This window comes from Neofelis nebulosa, chromosome 8 (assembly GCF_028018385.1).
Source record: "Neofelis nebulosa isolate mNeoNeb1 chromosome 8, mNeoNeb1.pri, whole genome shotgun sequence".
Lineage (NCBI taxonomy): Eukaryota > Metazoa > Chordata > Mammalia > Carnivora > Felidae > Neofelis > Neofelis nebulosa.
Genome location: NC_080789.1, coordinates 51,859,697 through 51,882,365, shown reverse-complemented (window position 1 = coordinate 51,882,365; position 22,669 = coordinate 51,859,697). Strand labels below are relative to the sequence as shown.

The following is a 22,669-nucleotide window of genomic DNA, read 5'->3' as shown; positions in this document are numbered from 1 at the left end:
TCTTCAACACAAGAAGATAAATACAGATCATTTTGTGTTCTGTGAAGGAAATAAGGATGGAGTAATTGATACATGCTATTTAGAGATGGGGAGGGTAGCTACTATGTGAGGTGAGACCTGAAGTAGGAGGAGACAGCATTGTAGGGGGACAGGAGAGCTGTCCTGGCAGAGATTATAAGAAAGGCCTTGAATTGAGCCAGAGCCCTCCTGTAGGTTAGAGTGGTTACAGCACCTTGAGCCAGGGGGAGCAAGCCCGAGTTTGAGCTTCCCTTTCCTAATCCTAAAATGATGCTAATGTTGATTAGAATGCTGCCTACGCAGATTAAAAGAGGGAAAAGTAAATGTAGTGTGCGATGGACTGCTGAATATATAATTTCTTAATGTTAGGGCCCCCCTCCCACTCCTCCTGAAATCTGTCCCTTTCATCCAACTTGAAGTCACTTTATCATTATTGGTATTTATAAAATCAGGCTTGCGATTGTTTTTTTTTGTTTGTTTCAAAATAGTGAATGATGCAGTTAGCGGATTTAAAAAGAGTAGGAGTCAGAATAGTGTAACCTTTGATTTGTGTATAGCCATTTCTAAGATCATCAAATAACAGATTATTACTATATTGCTTCATTAGAGGGGTTAGAAGAGGACTGAAACCCAGCACTCATTTTAACTGGTTCCCTGGGAGCAAGAGTAATATATTGTCTCCTGTCTCAGATAATTTGGGAGAAAAAGAAATAGGTCATATTAGAAGTTAAACTAATGGAGTGCATATAAATTAAATGACATTATCAGCAGTACCTGTTTGTATCTGTTTCTCTAATAGCTAACTGTATGACCTGGCCTTTTTCTGAGTACTTTATACATATTATCTAATTGATCTTCCCAACACATCACAGATGCAGATTTTATAGATGAGGACAGTGAGGCAAGGAAGAAATGACTGACTAGCTAGTGAGTGATAGTACTAAGGTTTGGCTTCAGTTTTTTTTTAAAATAAATTTTATTTATTTTTTTTAAGTTAATTTATGTATTTTGAGGGAGAGAGAGCATGCATGGGAGGGGCAGAGAGAAAGAGAGAGAATCCCAAGCAGGGATTCTCTGCACCGTCAGCCCAGAGCCTGACACGGGGCTCAAACCCGTAAAACGCGAGATCATGACCTGAGCTGCAATCAAGAGTCGGATGCTTAACTGACTGAGCCACCCAGGCGCCCTTCAGATTTTGTTTTCAACTGTAAAGCCCGTATTCTTAGCACTACTTTGGATACTGTTTGTAGAGAGCTTTCTAAATAAGAGAGCACTTTTATTAGGATTGAGAAAATAATTGAATATTGGTAGGATTTCATAAAGAATTACTGATGAGCACAATTCTCAGTTAAGGTGACTGTCACATCTGTTAAGATGAATGAGTAATGTTTCCTTAGATACTAAAATTTCAGATGGAATAGAAAAGGATAGGACTGCTAGGGTTTTAGTAGCCCCCTCACCTTCACCAGTATGACAGAAAAGAAATTATAAAGTGTTTTTTGTTTTAATGAATGGTAAATGTAACGTAGTTTGGGTGGTGGAAACAACAGTGATTAAGAGGTAGAGGATCTGGGTTCTAGGACTTGGTCCGCATGACTTTAGTCAAGGTCTGTATTAGATGGGTGTAATAATTTCTGCTGTCTGTGGTGATGTTAAGAGGATCAAATTAGATAGTTTATTAAACAACCATAAAGTGGTATTATTCAAAAGTTTAGATAAAATTCGTTGTATTTCTGGTAAATTATAGTATATATGTAAAGCAAAATTGTTTCTGCAAATATTATTTAGTAGTATATTTACTTATTCAACATGTAATTTTCATTAACTTCCACTAAAATACACTGTAGACATTGATACAGAAATTTGAATCAAAGTTAGGGAATCCTTAAATGTACTATATATGTGTTATATATTGGACTTACTGTATAATATATAGTGGAAAGAAATGCCTGCTAATTCAGTTAGTTTGCACACCTAACGGTGAATGATTTTCACTCCCTATGTTTATGTGTTCTGAGTCCTTTGTCATGAGTATAATGGTTAACCAATGCTTAACCATAGGGTTCATTGGTCAAATAGTGTGCTTGAGGAAATACTTTTACTTTGAGTAATAATTTCACCGGAAGATTGTAGGTTATATATGAGAATAAGCTTTAGTAAGCTTTTATTAGCTGTCATTTAAATTATGTACAACATGTAATAGATTATTAGCCTTTTAAATAGTTCTTAATCATTTGGTCTTTGAAAATTTTTATCAATATCCTAGTTTTATTAAATTACTTTTGTTAATTAAATTACTATGAGTCTCTTCTTCCTCATCTGTAAAATGAGGGGGTTGGATTAGATGATCTCTAAATTTTTTGTAGCTCTAAGGTTTAAGATTCTAACTTTGAACTGTCCTACCAAAACAATTCAAGGATCAGTCTACAGTGAGATTAGATCATGACAACCCAGCAAAAGAAAATGGAAATGCAGAATACACTATCTTAGGTACATGTGGTCATTATTTAAAAATTGTTTTCAATTATAAAAGACATGATTTTTGAAACATTTATGATTTAGAAAATTTGGATAGAGATCTATGAAGCAAAAAATGAATAGATAGTAGGTATATATATCCTTCTAGTCTCCCACTTACCCCTGGTATAAATAAGTTCAAATAATGCCTTTCAAAACTTTCTTAGTGCTTTTCATGTAAACACCTACATTCATATATATATGTGTTTGTGTACATTTTCATTCAAGAATAGAGTGCCTACTATGTGCCAAGCACTATTTTAAGCATTCTGGGGGGGGAAGATGGGCAAGTAAATATGAATTTAAGAGAGTGATGATTGCTAACACAAGTTTATGATAGTAACTTTGCCTGGGGTAGAGGGATATGTAATATTACATACAGGTGAGCAGGCCTCTCAAAAGAGGTGATGTTTGAATTGAAATCTGAATGACTTGAAGGAACTAGCTGTTGACAGGGAGCAAAACATTCCAGGAAGAAATAACAGCCAGTGCAGGACTCTTGGGGCAAAAACCAGCTGGGCAAGTTGAAGCAACAGAAGAGAATGGCCAGTGTGGCTAGGGTATAATGAATGAGAATGGCATATGATGAAGTCAGAACTAGGCAGGGGCCAGTCATAAAGGACCTAAAGGCCTTGAGGGCCTTGGAAAGGAGTCTGAATTTTATCTTAAGTGATATCATACTATACCTAGCCTGCAACTTGTCTTTTTCCCTTAACCTTGTATTATGGGTAACTTTATACTAAGTTTAGGTACGAGGCATAATTTAAAAATCTCACTCTCCGCTTGTCCCTTTCTCATCGTATAAAAATGCTAAAATCTCTGCCACCCTGGAAATGTTGTTCTTCAACCCTCTGTTCTTCTCTAGCTGCTACTCTCTTCTCAGCAAAGACTGATATCTTTTTGCCTCTGCCATTGACTCAGCCCCTGTCTAGTGTAGCTTTGTTTACCATCCATTCCTCTGGAATCTCTGCTTCAAGTCATTAGTTAACTCAATTGCCAAATCCAAGAGAGGTGTTGGAAGTTCTTATCTTTGCCTCTTTGAAACATTCAGTGCACTGATAACTCCTCCTTCATGAAACTCTCCCCTTCCCAGACTTCTGCATCACTACTCTCTTCCAGTTTTCATTTACTCCTGTCTGTGTTTTAAATATTGGTGGTCTCTGGAACTCTTGTCTTTGTCCCTATCCTTTGGTACAGTTTCCCTAGGCCCTTTCCTCCACTGGCCCGGGTAGTACCTCCTGATTTTATATGTTTACCTTAAATGTTCTCTCCTGAGTTCTAGACTTAACTGTTTGTTTATTGGACATTTTTTTTTTTCCTGGATGTTCCAGAAGTACCCACTCTATGTACTCATCAGCTTTCCTTTCACCTTCTTTCCCCCATTCTGTTCCCTGTTTTAGTTCATGGCACTTCCGTCTACCCAGGACTCAGCTAGGAACTTTGAATTTACCTAGAGTCCTTCCTTTCCTTCATGTTTGTACCAGACCTCAAACATCAGTCTAGTTGATTACTAAGTCCGGTAGTTCTACCTCTTACATATGTTTTGAATCTTTTTCTCTCCATCACTGTTGCTCTAAGTTAGTCTATTGCCTGAATTGTTTAAGTAGTCTTCTAACAGGCTTCTATGTTGTAGCTCTTCAGTCTGTTTTCAGTGCCAGAGCAATATGTCTAAAACACAAATGCAATAATAATTCACTCTCTTGCTTAAAATTACTCAATGGCTTTACCTTCCTTATTGGATAAAATCTAAATTCTGTGGCTAAACTGTTCATGATCTGACTATGCTTTTGCTAGCTTCATTTCCTACCAGTTTCTCTTACCACATTTTACTTTCTGGAAAACTAGAACTTTCTGGATACTAGTTGGTGTTTACTGAACACGTCATGACATTTTGTGCCTTTGTACATTATTCCCTTCTTTAGGAAGGTTGTTTCTTCCTTTCTTAACTGCTGTTCATTCTTTTTTTTTTTTTTTAATTTTTTTTTTTTTAATGTTTATTTATTTTTGAGACAGAGAGAGACAGAGCATGAACGGGGGAGGGTCAGAGAGAGGGAGACACAGAATCTGAAACAGGCTCCAGGCTCTGAGCTGTCAGCACAGAGCCCGACGCGGGGCTCGAACTCACGGACCGCGAGATCATGACCTGAGCCGAAGTCGGCCGCCCAACCGACTGAGCCACCCAGGCGCCCCAACTGCTGTTCATTCTTTTTTTTTTTTTTTTTTTTTTTTTTTTTAATTTTTTTTTTTTTTCAACATTTTTTATTTATTTTTGGGACAGAGAGAGACAGAGCATGAACGGGGGAGGGGCAGAGAGAGAGGGAGACACAGAATCGGAAACAGGCTCCAGGCTCCGAGCCATCAGCCCAGAGCCTGACGCGGGGCTCGCGGACCGCGAGATCGTGACCTGGCTGAAGTCGGTGCTGTTCATTCTTAAAAGCGTCACCTCTGGATATTTTCTCTGACTCCTGTCTTCTTTACTCTGGTGTTTGGGTAAACTCAAACTCTGCTCAAATAAGATCTAATGCCTCCTTCATGGCATTTATTATAGAGTATTGTAATTTCGAATGTTCGTTGTGCCAGTTAGATTACAGCTCCTATAGGATGAATTGACTGCAGTGGTAAAGGGCACAGGCTTTACATTCGGCTCTGAGTTTGAGTCTCATTTCTCTTATACCTGCTCTGTGACTTTACTAGGAGATACTCAGTTGCCTCATATTAAAAATGAAGATGATAATACCTGCCTCAGGGTGGCTTTAAGCATTACGTGAGGTAATGTATGTGAAGTTTTTAGTATTGTTGCCTGGCATATGGGAATTGCTTGGTAGACCCAAGTCACATTAGTATCTTGGCACAAGTTCATTCCTCACTAAATATTTATTGAGATGATCACATATCAGATACCCAATTTATATGCATTGATTAACTTATCATGTAACTCAGTAATTGCTTACCTATTCAGTACCTAACTTAATACTTAGTATTGGGAAGGATGCAGAAGAAATCTCATTCTTGCAAAAGCCTCCACTCCACAAATAGTCGCAGAAAATGGTTAAGAAGTATACTTAATATTAGGTGATAAGTGCCACACTTTGTAAAAGGGGGGGTGGAATTCATAGTGAGCTGATCAGTCTCAAATGGTCAAAAGTTCAGGTTCCAAATTTGGACTTGATTCTGTGGGTTGAGCAGTGGGAATCCATGGAGGTTTTAAAGCAGAGGACTAACATCAAGTTCTTCTTAAAAGAAGGATAAACAGGTGGTGGTATAGGTAAGGGATTGGTAAGGTTGGAGAGCAGGCGTGGGGCGATAGGCACAATAAGCACACACGGAGTGAGAAACACCCGAGGAGGCTGATAATGTGGGGATGGAATAGGGTCTGTCATTTGAAAAAGGTCATATAATATTTGGTGACTGTTTGGATCCAGAGAATAAAGGAGAAGAGTCAAAGATTATTCCGAGTTTATGAGCCTGGATGACGGAGACAATACTGATACCATTGATCGGTGGATTAGAGATGCTGAAGAGGGATCTTTCTGGGGGAAAAGTAGTATAGAGAAAATAAGTTTTGGGGGAGTTTATTTTTTGAGTTGTTCAACTGGAAATATCCTAGGTTATCGTAGTTATATAATTGGATTAAAGATGAGAGAGACTGGTGCCAAGTATACTAGTCCTGTTTACTAGAGGAATAGATATCTTTTTAACACTTATTTTTTTATTAAAAAAATTTTTTTAATATTTATTTTTGAGAGAGAGAGAGACAGACAGACAGAGCATGAGTGAGGGAGGGGCAGAGAGAGAGAGAGAGGGAGACACAAAATCTGAAACAGGCTGCAGGCTCTGAGCTGTCAGCACAGAGCCCGACGCGGGGCTTGAACTCAAGAACCATGAGATCATGACCTGAACCGAAGTGGGACGTTCATCTGAGTCACCCAGGCACCCCTAATACTTATTTTTTTAATGTATGTGTGTTTTTTTTAAAAACCAAGATGAAGCATTGCAAAAGGGTACCATAGTTTTTGGGGTTTTGTTTTTTTTTACTTTTTCAAGTAGTTACAGTAGCCACTTGGTTCAAAACTTGATATCTATAATGAAATAGGTGTAAGGATTTTGAAAATTAGTTTCCCTCATTCCTGTTTTTTTTTTTTTTCTTTAATGTTTATTTTTGAGAGAGACAGAGTGTGAGCAGGGGAGGAACAGAGGGAGAGGGAGACACAGAATCCAAAACAGGCTCCAGGCTCTGAGCTGTCAGCACAGAGCCCAATGCAGGGCTTGAACTCACGAACCGTGAGATCGTGACCTGAGCCAAAGTCAGACATTTAAGTGACTGAGTCACCCAGGCGTCCCTGTTTGCCTCATTCTTCAAGAATGAGAGCTGAGTGTTACTTTGAAAAACTTTACATGTAAGGAAAAAAAAATTTCTAGGCCTCTAAGAATATTCCTGGGAACACCAGGGCTTTGCATCCCAGCTGGATGATTTAAATAAAATCTACTCTGTGAAAATGTCTTTCATTTGAAAATTATCTCTAGAATAACTTAAAATACGAATCACCAGAGTGAAAACATAAGAATTCCCCATGAGTGGGGCGCCTGGGTGGCTCAGTCGGTTAAGCGGCCGACTTTGGCTCAGGTCATGATCTCGCGGTCCGCGAGTTCGAGCCCCGCGTCGGGCTCTGTGCTGATGGCTCAGAGCCTGGAGCCTGTTTCAGATTCTGTGTCTCCCTCTCTCTCTGACCCTCCCCCGTTCATGCTCTGTCTCAAAAATAAAGGTTAAAAAAAAAAAAAAAAAGAATTCCCCATGAGTGTATCCAGGGAGCCTAGTTTGAGGAAGATTGGCATAGATATCAGGGCTTGGATTAAGGAGGTTGACCTGGGTTTGCATATTGGCTCTTACACTAATTAGCTTTTCTCTTAGAGGCAAGTTGCTGAACCACTGTGATCCTCAATATCCTCATCTGTAAAAGAGAATTAAGTGAGAATTAAGTGGAATAAGGCATGTAAAGTACTTGGCATAGTACATGACACATAGTGATAACAATAGCAGCTGACCCTGTGCGGCCTTATGCGCCAGGCACTGTGCTGAACAGTTTTAATTGTTGTTTAATCTTCATGAGGCAGCTATTTGTCCTGTTTTGTAGATGAGGAAACTGATACTGGGCGAAGCTGAATTTGCCCAGGGTCATGTGGCTAGTAAGTGCCGAGGCAGTGTTTGGATTCAGATAGTGTCTCTTCACCACTCTGCTAGATTGCCTTTTAACATGTGTAAGTACATAAGGACTGTGTGTATGTTCTCTACCATTATTGTTATCTAGAAGATTATGAAAAGATATGGATGGGTGAAGCAGATTAATGCATGAAATCCTAGAAATGCCAGGAATAATCTGTGAAATCTAACAACTTTAAGACAAGAAAGTACAAATTTGTACTCACTCAACAATTAGGAATCTTGTGTGGGACTATTTATCCTTTAGATTAATTCACTAATTCATTGGTATATGAGGTCAGTCTGCTGTAATAAAATACAAACTATAATATATAATGTGTAAAATAGGAAACATGCTATTTCTATTTTTTTTTTTTAATGTTTATTCACCTTTGTGAGCGAGAGAGAGAGAGAGAGAGAGAGAGAGAGAGAGAGAGAGAGAGAATGAGCAGGGGAGGGGCAGAGAGAAAGGGAGACACAGAATCAATTCAAAGCAGGCTCCAGGCTCCGAGCTGTCAGCACAGAGCCCGATGTGGGGCTTCAACCCATGAACCACGAGATCACGACCCGAGCGAAAGTCAGGCGCTTAACTGACTGAGCCACCCAGGCGCCCCGGTGCTATTTCTAATTTTTAAAAGATACGTAGAATCTCAAAACTGGTGGGTAAAAAGGTCCTCTGATTTTGCATTAGCACTTTCAAACATGTTTTCCATTGTTCAGTTTCAAGATATAAAGACCTTTAAATATAGCACATTTGTTCTTCCATTTGTTGCTCCTTTTAAATAAACTTTGTGTTTTTTTTGTGTGTTTAGGTTTCTTTTAGTGGAAATGATCCATTCTGTAATTTCAGGGTTACTTTTAAAAGTCAGATGTTTTCATAATTAATCAGTAGAATTGTAAATTTTTAAAACTAGCTTCTTCTTGCTCATTATTTTATATTAACTTTACCTATCTGAAAAATATTTTATATAAGTAAAAGGAACATTACTGCAAGGAGTTTTATAACAACAGCAAAAAGAGAGAGTTAATCTAGTTTATAAGTAGTCTAAAAATGAAGTATACCTTAAAGTATTGGAAATCTTCTCCCAAATTTATGGTAAACAAGTGGTGGTAGTAACTTCTTTATGAAAATTATATCATAATGATATATCTTTATTTTAATCCTGTATTTATTATACACTAAAAGTAACAACCATTTGGGATCCCAGCCTTAATCTAATTGTGGAAATGGTTAATGACAGTTATTATCTGAAAGCTTCAGATTTTGACTTCCATACTCAGATTTTATTTTTAAAAGATTTTAAGGTGAACAAGTAGCAGTGTACTTGAGCAGTAACCTTGGCTTTTGCTATTTTAATAGTGCATGATTTAACCTGAATCCCACAAGTGATAGTTTTATTTCATTTTTTTGAGACAGAGACTACACACAAGTGGTGGAGGGGCAAAGGAAGAGGGAGAGATTCTTTTTTTTTTTTTTTAAGTTTATTTATTTTGAGAGAGAGAGCCTCCCAGGCAGGCTCTGCGAGGTCAGCATAGAGCCCAACGCAGGGGCTCGAACTCTTGAAGAACTCACGAAACCACGAGATCATGACCTGAGCCGATATCAAGAGTGGGATGCTTAACCTACTGAGCCACTCAGTGCCTCAAGGGAGAGAGAATCTTAAGTAGGCTTCACACCCATCATGGAGCCTAACATAGGGTTCTATCTCGTGACCCTGAGATCATGACCTGAGCTGAAATCAAGAGTTTGGCATTTAACTGTCTGAGCCACCCACACACAACTCACAAGTGAGAATGTTTTGTTTTGTTTTTTAATCTTGATTTAATTAATATTCTTTATTAACAACACTGTCAAAATAATTTTTAAACAAGTGTTGACCAGGAAGAAAGTGTTTAGGTTTTAATATTTATTTGACATATTTAAATTTTACATGTTTGACATCATGCCTTTGGAAATTTATTTCTAAAATTTATTTCTAATTCTATTTAAAGGATTATAAAAATTTACACTGGGGTGCCTGGGTGGCTCAGTCGGTTGAGCATCCAACTCTTGATTTCTGCTCAGGTCATGATCCCAGGGTCGTGGAATCAAGCCCTGTGTCAGGCTCTGCACTGAGTGTGGAGGCTGCTTGATATTCTCTCTCTTTCTCTCTCCCTCTCCCTCTGTCCCATCCCCCCACTTGCTCATGTGGCTCTCTTTCTTAAGAAAAAATTATACTAACAAATAATAATGTCTGAAAATAGGATAACAGATTTATCATGGGGAAGCCATAATGTATTAATTTTATGGTGTCTTAGTTTTTTCTTTGTTCTAGAGGTATAGATTTAAAATTATACTACATCTTTTTTCTGGGTAGCAGATTTATTGCTCTATGTTCACAGCTTTTTGCTTAAAACAATATCAAATGGCAAGCTAACATTTAGAAAAAAGGCTTGGGTGCAAAACTATGCAAGGGTTTAGTTCAGCTGTCCCGAACTAATTGAATGGTGAATATGCACCAACAATTACTTCCTGCCTTGAATGTGACATGAATAGAAAAAAAAATGACTTTAGGAGCAATGAGCATTTTAACACATAGTACAGTATTAATTTTGTTTTGCAGTTAAAGACTCCTTTTATATGTATATGTGTACAAAAGGAATTGCTGATTGTGGCTAATTTTTGAAAGCACTTTATACTTATAAAGTGTAAAAACTTCCATATAGAGAGGGTCATTGAAATTAATTAGGAGAGGGGAGATCTTATAATATCTGTTTCTTCTAGTCCCTGGGTTATGGCTTGGTCAGCCTTATTAATGACTTTGTAGGTTTATAAGGGTACGTCCCACGGTATCAGTTATTTTCTTGTTTGATTGAGTTTACTGGAAGTAGAATTCAGTTTCTCCTTTTCATCCATTCATGCACTCATAAATTATTGAGCACCTACTATGTGCCAACTAATACCAGAAGATGAGTATATATTTTCTGGGATTATAGGACTGAAACTCTTCTCCCAGACATACTGCCTCCCTTTCTCCCACATGGTGGTGGTATTCTCTTCTTTCTCCTGAATATTTACGCAGTAACTATCCTCCAGAATTGAGATTTGGTTCCCATGCAGCACTGCATAGATTTGTATATTGTGACTTAGGAAACGTGACTTTAAAAATTATTTTCTGGGGGCACCTGAGTGGTTCAGTAGGTTGAGTGTCCAACTCTTGATTTTAGCTCAGGTCATGATCTCATGGTTGTGAGATTGAGCCCATGTTGGGCTCTGTGCTGAGTGTGAAGCCTGCGTGGGATTCTCTCTCTCTTTCTCTCCCCCTGTCTCTCTCCCCTGCTTGCATTCTCTCTCTCTCTCAAATTAAAAAAAATAATTATTATTTTCAGCAAATTTGAGTATGCCCTATGGTAGAGTTTACCACAATGTGTACTGTATACAAAGAAATAGTTTTCATTTGTCCCAGGTTTTTAAAAGTACTTTAAAAAGCACTTCTTTTTAAAGGAGGAGACATCAAGAATGAATTTGCCAAAAATGGAAATGTTATCAATATGAAGTGTTTATGATTATAGTTCAAGATGTTCTAGAAGTATTCTTATGCTTATGACAAAAAGTCTTGTTTTGTTTTTAAGACATGTCATCTCCAAATGTTCCTTCTTTCAGATTTTAAAGCCTTAAATGATAAAAGCATTTATTGAGAACTTTGTATGTATGAGCACTTCATCTTAATTTTTATGAGTGGAACTATACTAGTATTATCTCCATGAGTAAACTGAAATGTAGGGAGAATACAGTTACAAGTGACTTGTCCAGGATCCTCAGCTACTAGTAGTTTTGGGGCTAAGCTTTGGGGCTAGCATTTGAGCCCATGATCTGACTTCAGGGTCCACAATCTAAACCACTAGGCAGCAGATTTTTTTTATGCCTCTTTTCTCACCTACCAACTTTATTTGGGCAGTTGAATCACTCATAACCTCTGGGCCTTGGTTTTTGCATCTGTCAGATTAGAGGATAGTAAAATCAACTTTACTTCTAGCCAGTGACTTTTGTAGGGAACTAAAGTAATAACGTTTATGGAAATGCTTTGGAGAAATTTGAAGCGATGCATGACTCTATATTTTTAATACAGTAAGTTAGAATTTCTTGGCTATAGTAGTCTAATTAAACAACACATGGTCAGCACTGTGTATGATATGTCTTGTCAGTGATGTTAATAAGTAATAGAAGAATCCGTTACATTTATAATCCTTATCGGTATTTTTCAACCTTAATCTCAAGCTGTCCAAGCAGATAAAAGGAGTCATCTTTTTATGTTACCTAATTAGCTTTATCTCTGGGTGCTGCAAAGGAGTGTTCTTATTTTTGCAATTATGTTAACTTCATAGGTTATGAAGCACAAGATGAAATTAGATTTTAGTCTTGTTGACCACTAGAGGCTTGATTTGCTGATCTGAGAGTCAGAGATGCGATATGTTGCTCTAATCCAAAATATAGTAGTGAATTTGAGATAGAAAAACATTTATTGGGAATGTGGATGGGTCTTAGCATAAGCTTCTGTTAATATTATCTGAAGAACAGACTGCATGTGCAGCTGGGAGAGAAGGATGGCCTGTCACATGTTATTCTTCAGCTGGTTTGTAAGATGCCATGAGTACTAGTATTGCTGAAGTGGGAAAATAAGGTGTGTCCCTGGGAATAGGCAGTAGACTGGGGGGTAATCAAGAGATTGGGGGGTATAAAATAAAGAAATTCATTTGATAAGCAGTATATTAAAGTCATGTTACTTAAATTATAAGGGATTTAAAGTGCATTAGGATCTTCAGTCTCCTAGATGATTGATAGGAAGCACGTAATGAAATTCTTATCCTATTTCGCATTTGAAACTGTATCAAAGATGTGATTTGTTTAGACCAGAGCTGTCTAATAGAAATATACTACAAATATGGACTAATTAAATCTTAAGTCACTACAGTCAATTAGAAGTAGCTGAGCAGTGGCAGAATGAAATCTCTCACCCGCCTGCCCTAGATAAATAGCCATGCTTGATAGCATAAAGGTATAAAGTGGTATAAAGGACTTCTTAGCAGCTTAAAGTAGAAAAGATATCCCTAAATTCTCACTCATTTCTTATTGGGAATATTCCTTTATATTCTTTTCACTAATTACCTATTGTAAACTGCTTCGTATAGCCTTTCAAACTAGACATGTAGGAGGGAGGGATGGCCTTTAAAAAAAAATTTTTTTTAATGTTTATTTATTTTTGAGACAGAGAGAGAGCATGAACAGGGGAGGGTCAGAGGGAGAGAGGGAGACACAGAATCGAAAACAGGCTCCAGGCTCTGAGCTGTCAGCACAGAGCCTGACATGGGGCTCGAACTCACGGACCGTGAGTTCATGACCTGAGCCGAAGTTGGACGCTTAACCGACTGAGCCACCCAGGCGTCCCGCGATGGCCTTTTGATTCTGGCACATGACCGTCCCTGGAAATAAGGGAAAGTTAGCTCCTCTTTAGGACAATGAAAACAGAGTGACTAATAAAGCTTTTGTTGGCATAAGAAAAATTTTAAGGGTTTCAGTATCTTTTTGAGAAAGATTTTGGGGTGCTCTCATTCATCATGCTCTTTGAATTGTAAAAATCACCTCAATTCTTTTACAAGGTGCTATTTTATGGTAGGTTTATATTTAGCAACATCTCCTAATGAATTTGAATAAATTATTTGAATTACATTCAGATTACTAGAGAATGTTTGCTCACAAAGTCAAGCGGTTTACTTCCAAAAGGAAAGATGGGCAGTCCTTAATTTTTGAATGGGTGGTTTTCCAGATCATGTGTAAGATAGATGCTTGAACTTGGAAATATTTAACTACACTGTTGTTTAAAAAAATTTTTTTTAAATATTTATCTTTGAGAGACAGAGTGGGGAAGTGGCAGAGAGAGAGGGAGACATAGAATCTGAAGTAGGCTCTAGTCTCCGAGCTGTCAGCACAGAACCTGACACAAGGCTCAAACTCATGAATCACGAGATCATGACCTAAGCTGAAGTCAGACGCTTAACTGACTGAGCCACCCAGGTGCCCCTTAAAAACACTGTTTTTAAGTTTAAGTTCCCAGGCTAGCCCATAGATGCTTATTTAAAATTGTGTCCTGTTTTAGCACTAATATACTATTGGTTTAACTTTTGAGTCCTCGGTGCAGTGGGTCATGTTCTGTGGGAGTTGGATTAGGAAGCAGATTTATTTTTGGCTTTTTATGTTTTCTTCTACTTTTCCTTCTCTTAATTCTTGTTCTTATACTGGCCTAAGCTTCCTGCTATTTTGCTGTAATCTTGGCCAAACATCTAAGTGCTCAATACTTCAAATCTTTTTCTTTTTTTAAATTGAGAGATAATGGACATATTATATTAGTTTTAGCTTATACAACATAATGATTTTATATATGTATAATGATTACCACAGTAAATTTAACTAATTAACACCCATCACCATACATAAGTTACAGTTTTTGTTGTTTTTGTTTTTTTTTTTTTCTTGTGATGAGAAGTTTTAAAATCTACTGTTTTGGCAGCTTTCAAATATACAGTATAGTGAAGTTAACTGTAGTCACCATGCTGTACATTACATCTCCAGAACTTTAATAATCTCTTTATAACTGGAAGTTTGTGTCTTTTGACCACCTCTACCTGTTTTACACCCCCACCTAAATGAACCCCCGTCCCTGCCTCTTGCAACCACAAGTATGTTCTTTATACCTATGCCTTCAGTTTTTTTTAGATTCCATGTATAAGTGAAATCATACAGTATTCATCTTTTTATGACTTAACAGCATAATGCCGTATAATAAAATAGGCCCTTGTATTGGGTGCTTGACAAGTATAAACGTTCAGTGTTCTTAAGCAGTTTTAACATTTTACGGATGAGGACTCCGTAATGGAGGATTAGGTTAATTACTGTCCAAGGTGGTAGTTCAGAGGAGTTAATTGAGTTATGTCTGTGGCTGATCCCAGCAGTGTGACCTGAGAGCTCATCCTCTAACCATTGTACTCTGCTGCATTCCTCTTTCACATACTCTCTCCTTTACCAAATTTCAACTCCTTTTATCCTCTCAGTTCAGCTACTTTTAGCCAAATGTTAGGGAAAGCCATTTGATTAAATTCATAATATTGTAGAATTCTGATTGTAAAATCATATGATTTTATGATAAAATTTGATAATGTGATTATCTTTCATGAGAATTGAGCCAATATGGAATCAGAGCTTAGCCCCACCTCTCTAAATCATCCTTCTTCTTTGTATGTAGAGTAGTTGGTGCCTACATTTTTCATTTAGAATTTATTTCAGTAATTCTTAACTTCTGGGCTGAGAACGTCTTGGAGGCTGTACCCATTACCAAGGGTTGTCCGAGGACCTAACAAATGATTTGCTCCTCTCATACTGTGTATTGTTTTCAATGGTATACCAATACTGCTGTGGTTAGAAAACAAAATATTTTTCTTCGTAGAATTTTGTCATATTTTCTTAATAAGTGAGTGTTAAAAGTACTGTTGTGGGGATCTGAACACCTTGATGTAAATGAAGAGATCCTTTTACTTAAAAAATGAAGAACCTTGGGGCTTCTGGGTGGCTCAGTCAGTTAAGTGTCTGACTTTGGTTCAGGTCGTGATCTCACGGCTCGTGAGTTCGAGCCCTGTGTCGGGCTCTGTGCTGACAGCTCTTGTAGCCTGGGGCCTGTTTGGGATTCTGTGCCTCCCTCTCTCTCTGCCCCTTCCCCGCTCGTCTCTGTTTCTCTGTCTCTCAAAAATTAATAGACATTTAAAAACATGGAGAACTATTGCTTTTAAAGCTTGCTATAAGGAAATTATATATACTGGTTATATTTTAGAATTTGTTTTTAAGACATTCATAATGAATGTCCAGGGATCAGTTGTCATGTTCAAATGACTGACTGGCTAACTTACCAACTGGTAAAAACTCTAGTCTTTTCAAGATAATTGTACTTTTAATACAAGGTCTTTATTATCTCAGATTCTATCTGTGATAAATGAAAATTTTGGCGATTAGTAAAAAATTCAGGCGTTATAAAAATTTTTGGCAGGGGGGTCTTCATTTCCTCTCTTCTTAACCCACAGATTTTCTTGAGAACTTTGTCCTTTCTTCCCAGTAGCTCCAGGGTAGAGGCAAATTAAAAGCGGAGTAGTGGTCTATTGTGTTATTTTGTAATCTGAGTGCTGTTTATTTTTTATTTCTTGCTAGGGTTGGGAAAAGAAGAAAAAGCTAAGATTTATTAATCTCCCTGTGTCCCCACCAGTATCTCTATGCATAGTTACAAACATTCTGTTTTACATTAGGTTACTACAGTGCCCAAGAACACAAGTCATACATGTTGGAACTAGCATTCCTTGCTCTCAAGTTTTACCCCACTACCTTTTCAGTGTGAAGAGATACTTTCTGTTCATCAGAGACGTTAGATGTCAGTTGAAAATCCGATATGATTCCAACATCCACTGTGTTCGTTCATGTGGAAGCATGCATTTTATTCTTAAGGTTCTGTATATTCTTACCAACAAAAACAGTCTTATTTAGTCTAGTTTACCTCATGTCGTAACTGCTTACATTTTTATTTATTCAGTGGTTTTGTTTTGGACCTTATGATGACATACTCAAATACCTCTGTTTCCCTGGTGACTTTTCATTTCTGTCTGTTTTTTTCCAGAGCCAAAAGTTAAGATGTAAGTTTTAAGCACATTGGTCATAAAGCCAATGTTGGGGATTTTCTTTGCAGTTCCACATTCAGTTCATATGTTTGTTTTGATCATACTTGAATCTTTTGCTTTGTTTATACGTATAATGCCCTTTTCCCTTTTAACAGCTACACTTCTTATCCCCATTAGAAAAATGAAACGAGAACCGTCGTTTAGATTTTTTTAGTACTATTCACCTTTTCATTGCACTGCAGCTTTTCTCTCTCCAGTTTTCTTGTCTGCACATTGCCTTCGTGCAACACAAAGCTAATTATCTGTAATCATTTACAGTGTGAAGACACAGTGCATTGTAATTGAGAATATAAACTGGAAGAGCTCTGGTGTGTAATTGTATGGGAAATGCATGTTGCTTCATTGCATTGCACAGGGGATAGGTTGTTCAGTGTATCACGGATTCCTTTTGGATCTCTCAATTCTCATTTAGCAATATTGTTTCAGAACAGACCTTGTTATAATACAGTTACACTTGTATTCTTGGCAGTGTAAACCTTGAGGAAGTGTCATAGATAGTCTCTAGTGTGTAACAGTTAATGTTTAAAATCTCTTAATACAGTGAGCTGTCACCATGTTTAATAGATTACAGTATTGCATTAGCATAAATTCGTTTGGGTGCCAAGTTATCTGTTGCACAGATGCTTGGTATTATTTATAGGTTTGTATCCAACCTTTGTGGGTTGACTTGCTTTTATTTTTCTATTCACTTGTCACCATGCAATAGCATAATTCTTTAACTGGCATATGTGCAGAAGTGGTTTTCAAGAAGAGATCTGTGAAAGTACTGAAAAAGCAGATCACTCAAACTTTTGGACCTTGAGCAGTATAGTAAGATGGGCTGCTAGGATTTAAGTGGACATATCATTTTGTCTTTTTTTGAATGTGTTATATACTACCTTTCCTCCCAACATCAGTAAGGTACAGAAGTGTTTTTAGCTGACAAAGTTAGGTGGAGACAGCAGCCAATTGTTTCCCTCTGAAGTTTTAAGCCATTAAAACTTAGGGTGTGTGTGTGTGTGTGTGTGTGTGTGTGTGTGTGTGTGTGTTGTGGTGGGAAGAGGCTCATTATTAACTTTATATTTTATCTTAAACTTTGAAATTTTCTTAAAGTGTAAAAGTCTTTTGGATAAACATTTTTGTTTGAATGGGAACTTCAGTTTTAGTAAGTCTGATTCAGTAATCAATAATTCTGTCAAATCTTGAGTTATGGATGCTCTATTAAGATAGCAGAGCTTATTTTGGGAAGGAGTAGATTCTTAAAGTCTCTTAAATGTGTAGTATTTTGATATTTTCTTGATCTTCTAGTCATCTGGCTTTCAAATTTAGTAATAAATTGATTTTAGGTAAATAAAGTCAGTCTTATAAAATCACTGGTAAGTGAATTACCTCCAACTTAATAGTGAAGCGTGTAAGAAAAGAATTTTGAATGTTTGTGAAACATTTACTCTTTAAAAATTACCAGACACAAGCTCCTATGGATATTTTTCTATATGCCAAGTTTCTGACATTATTTTAGTGAAAAAGATAAATGTATTTTGAAGTTGTACATGTAAAATACATGAACAAGGCAAAACCAAAAAAAAAACCTTTATATTACAATAACTTTTCTAGTTTTTTTGCAAAGGAAATTTTCAGTTTTTGATTTGTTAAAAATTTAGATTGAATTGGAAGGAAAAGAATGTTTTTCTTGTACAATATTTAAAATTAGGGTTTTTACCTGATGTGTCTGGGTATCAAAGTGATCTTTTGCCAGTTTTCTGATTGGATTTTAGCATCATCAGTAAATATTTTGTTTTAATACTTTTTCTCCCCGAGCATTTTGTTATGAAAACTTTCAAACAGGAAATTGAAAGAATTGATGCTGTGAACACACATGTATCCACACCTAGATTCTACTTTAGCATTTTCTGTATTTGCTTTGTTGTATATCTTATCCATCACTCCGTCCATCCATCATTCTGTCTTTCAAAAACTGTATTTCAGAGTAAGTTAAAGACAGGATACTTTTTATCTTTACATATGTCAGGCATATTATTGAGGGTGAGGTTCTTTTTTTTTTTTTTTTAGGGTAAAATTCACATACAGTCAGATGTATCAGTCTTTAGTGTACCGTCAGATGACTTTTGACAAATGCATCCAGCTGTGCAACTTGAATCCCTGCAGATAGAGACCACTGCCTTCACTGAACTCCATGAGTTTACTCATATGCCACATCAATACTCTGTCACTGTTTTATTTGCCATAAAGTAGTTTTGTGTGTTGTAAAACTTCGTAAGTGGATTCATAGAATACTCTTTTGTGAGGCTTTTTTCAGCATATTTTTGAGGTTCATTGATGTTGCATTTTTCGATAGTTCAATCCCTTTTATTACTCTTGGTTTGTTTTAAGGCTCAAAAGTATTTTAGGCAAAAATTTTTACCCCTTTCTGAACTCCTAAAGTACTTGATACTAAACTCTAAAGTTGTATTGAGTATGTTATATATCGTAGTTACTCGTTTATCTCCACTAGTCCTTAAGCACTGTGTTCTCAGAACATGGTTTATAGAATACGCTCCATAAATACTTGTTGAGCAATCTGTGGTTAGAAGTCTTACTTACAGTTTTTGTTATAGAGATCTCAAACTTGAGGTACAGTTATAATGTGAAATTAGTGCTTGGATAAAGACGGACATCTCAATTACAGTCTGCTATCCCCCCCTCGCTGCCCCCCCCCGCCCGCCTCCCCCCAAGGAATCTTCATTTTTATGGTGAGCAAATGTGAGATTTTCAAATGATGACAAGGTTGAAAGAGGCCATAATTGTTCTTTCAGAGATGAAGAATAAGAACCAACCAAATAATAAGGCCATTGCCAACTTAACTATAAGTTTTGTTCTTTTATTTTCTTGGGCACAGTATTTGTTTTTAGTACTTTGATATCCATATTTAAAACTCCTTTGATTTTATAAAATCATGGTGTATGTTCTGTTTTTCATGAAGAATAGTTCTTTGGTTTGTTTTGTTTTTTTTTTTTTTTTTTTTTTTTTGGAAAGAGTGCACACTGTTGCCTCTCTTAAAGCAGGGCAAGTGAAAAGTTGAGAGTCTTATAGGATCTGAAAAGTGGAGAAGCTTTTGAGGTTTTGCCCTCTTTCCTTTCTTCACTTGCTATCCCCATCTAGGTCTGTACCTCTGTAAATCCAGATGGATAGGTGGAGTTAAAATGGAAAGTTTATTTATGAGTAGAACAGGGGTGGTACAAGAGTTCACCTTAGGCAGGCTTTATAGTAGCCAGTTTTTGTCCATAAAACTTGGTTTTGTTTGCTGATGTAATGTCCATATTCATAGTAATATATTAAGTATACTTGATGTGAACTGTTCCTGTCTTTTGGAACAACTATATTTAATAGAGCTATGAAACAATTAGAGAACTCTCAGAGAACAAAAGGGCAATGTGCTATGTTGCAGAAGAATGTGCCGCCTTGTTCACCCTGTCCATTTTTAGATCGGTTTGGCTGATGGTGAAATGTAGAAGTTTGCCACACACACAGGTGCAGTGTTCTGCAGCTGTTGGAAACATTTGCCCCCCCCCCCCATTTCCTTATATATAATTATGCTCTGTTTAAACCCCTAAAGCTAGAAGATGGGATTTGAGAGCTTGAATGTCTGTTTACAAAAAGGTACAACTCACAGAGATAATTGGTCATTTAGTTAGCTGAATTTAACTGTGCCTAGATGACTGGAAGTTTCCAAAGACTAAAACCTAGCCTTAAGGTCATAGAGTTTTAGAATTATAAGAGACTGTCTTTGAAAGTGCCTGTCTGCAGTTAGTGCTTTCCAGACTGAACTTTTTTTTTAATGTTTATTTTTTGAGGGAGGGAGGGAGGGAGGGAGGGAGAGGGAGAGGGAGAGAGAGAGGGAGAGAGAGAGAGAGAGAGAGAGAGAGAGAGAGAGAGAGAGAGAGAATGAATGAATACGCGTGAGTGGGTAAGGGGCAGAAAGAGAGGGAGACACAGAATCTGAAGCAGGCTCAAGGCTCTGAGCTGTCAGCACAGAGCCCCACGCAGGGCTTGGACTCACGAACTGCAAGATCATGACCTGAGCTGAAATCAGACGCTTAACTGACCTGAGCCACCCAGGCGCCCCATACATAGTAGCTTTAATGAACAAAGTGTCATGGCGGCAGAGAGCAGGGGAGTGACCAGTGCTGCCCCTGGTGGACATGGGACACTTTATAGGTTGATATACCATGGAACGTCTTTGCCTGGACTACAGTTAGGGTACTTGGTTTTGAAAAGTTTTCCTTGTGTATTCTCTAACAGCAGTGTCTTTTCTTCATTCCCATTTGGGCATTTTTCATGCATTATATCATAAGGAGATTAAAGTTTAATAATTCCATATCTGAGAGTTCTAGAGAAGAATGCTTTCCTTAAACCAAAGAAAACAAATATTTTCTTTTCTGTAGTTGTTTTTTATATAATGAAAAGAATGTAGGCATTGGAGTCAGATGTAGGTTATGAATCTCTGCTTTTAAAACTGTTAACTGCAAGAAAGCATCCTAATCTCATAATGCATCTGTATTTCTGTACATAAAAATGGGAGTAATACCTGCTTTAAAATAGTGGTGAAAGTTACCTCCTGCGTACATGGCATCAGTATTCCTGAATCTACTAAGAGTTCAATAAATATAATTTCCTTTTTATTCAAAGAAGAAGGTTGCAGAGTAATCAGGATTATAGTGCCTACTACTCTGGCATTGGTGAAGCTGTTATTCTTGGAGACTTTAGTATGCCTTCAAGCTGCTATTTGTTCAGTATATATTTAGCATCACATATCCTCAAGGCATTGAGATAGGTAGAGATTTTGCTGTCTTGTTGGGGGAGGAAATAGTTATTTATTTATTTTGAGAGAGACAGAGAGGGCAAGCAAGGGAGGGCCGGGACAGAGGATCCAAAGTGGGCTCTGTGCTGACACCAGAGAGCCCGATGTGGGGCTCCAACTCACAAACCGCAAGATCATGACCTGAGCTGAAGTTGGACGCTTAACTGACTGAGCCCCCCAGGTGCCCCAACAAATAGTTAAATCATAATATAAGTTAGCAAAGATACTGAAGTAAATACAGAGGGGTTCTGAAAAGGGGAAGGTCACAGTGAACTGCAGTGAACTGCAGCGGTTAGGCATCTTTTATGACTATAGCAGAGCTGCACACGGGACCTTGAAGACAGAATAAGCAGAAGGAAGAAGACCAGAAAGATCAAAGGCTCAATGTCTTCCTGGCAGAACTGTTTTTCAGCTTTATTGAATTATGGTTGACATATAACTGTGTAAGTTTCAGGTGTACAGCGTGTTGACTTGATACATTATGTATTTGCAAAAATGATTACCACCATAGCATTAGCTAACACCTCCATCCTGTCACATAATTACCATTTTTTATGTGTGTGGAAAACATTCGAGATCTACTCTCTTAGCAACTTGCAGTGTTACTAGCTATAATCACCATGCTGTACATTAGATCCCTAGAACTTGTTAATCGTATAACTAGTCATTTATGTCCTTTGACCAGTAGCTTCTTGTTTCTCCCGCTGCCCAGCCCCTGGTCACCACTACTCTACTCTGGTTTTCTGGGTCTGACTTTTTCAAATTCCACATGTAAGTGATCTCCCCCAGTATTTGTCTTTCTCTGTCAGACTTTATTTCACTTAGCGTCGTGCCATGAAGGATCCATCCGTGCCACAAGTATCAGGATATCCTTCTTTCTCGTGGCTGAATAACATTCCACTGTATGTATGTATGTATGTGTATGCCGCGTCTTCTTTATCCACTTATCTGTTGATGAACAGTTCGGTTGTTTCCATGTCTTGGCTGTTGTGAACAATGCTGCAGTGAACGTGGGGTGCAGACATCTTTTTAAGATCCTGTTTCATTTCCTTTGGTTATATATACCCAGAAGTGGGATTAGCTGGATCATATGATGGTTCTATTTTCAATTTTTTGAGGAACCTCCATACTGTTTTCCAGAGCGGCTGCAACAATTTACATCCCGCCAGCAGTGCACAGGGTCCCTTTTCTCCACACCCTCTTCAGTACTTGTTATCTCATCTTTTTTGAAAGTAGCCATTCGAACAGATGTGAGGTGATACTCACTGTGATTTTGGTTTGCATTTCCCTGATGATGAGTGATGTTGAGAACCTTTTCATGTACCTGTTGGTTATTTGTATGTCTGTAG

The 22,669-nt window shown here is 37.6% G+C and overlaps 1 protein-coding gene across 1 annotated transcript in view; it reads left to right on the top strand.

Annotated features, from left to right (window-relative positions):
- The window catches only part of LEMD3 (LEM domain containing 3), a 66,115-nt gene that overhangs the window by 2,348 nt on the left and 41,098 nt on the right, over nucleotides 1-22,669 (top strand). The window lies entirely within an intron of this gene.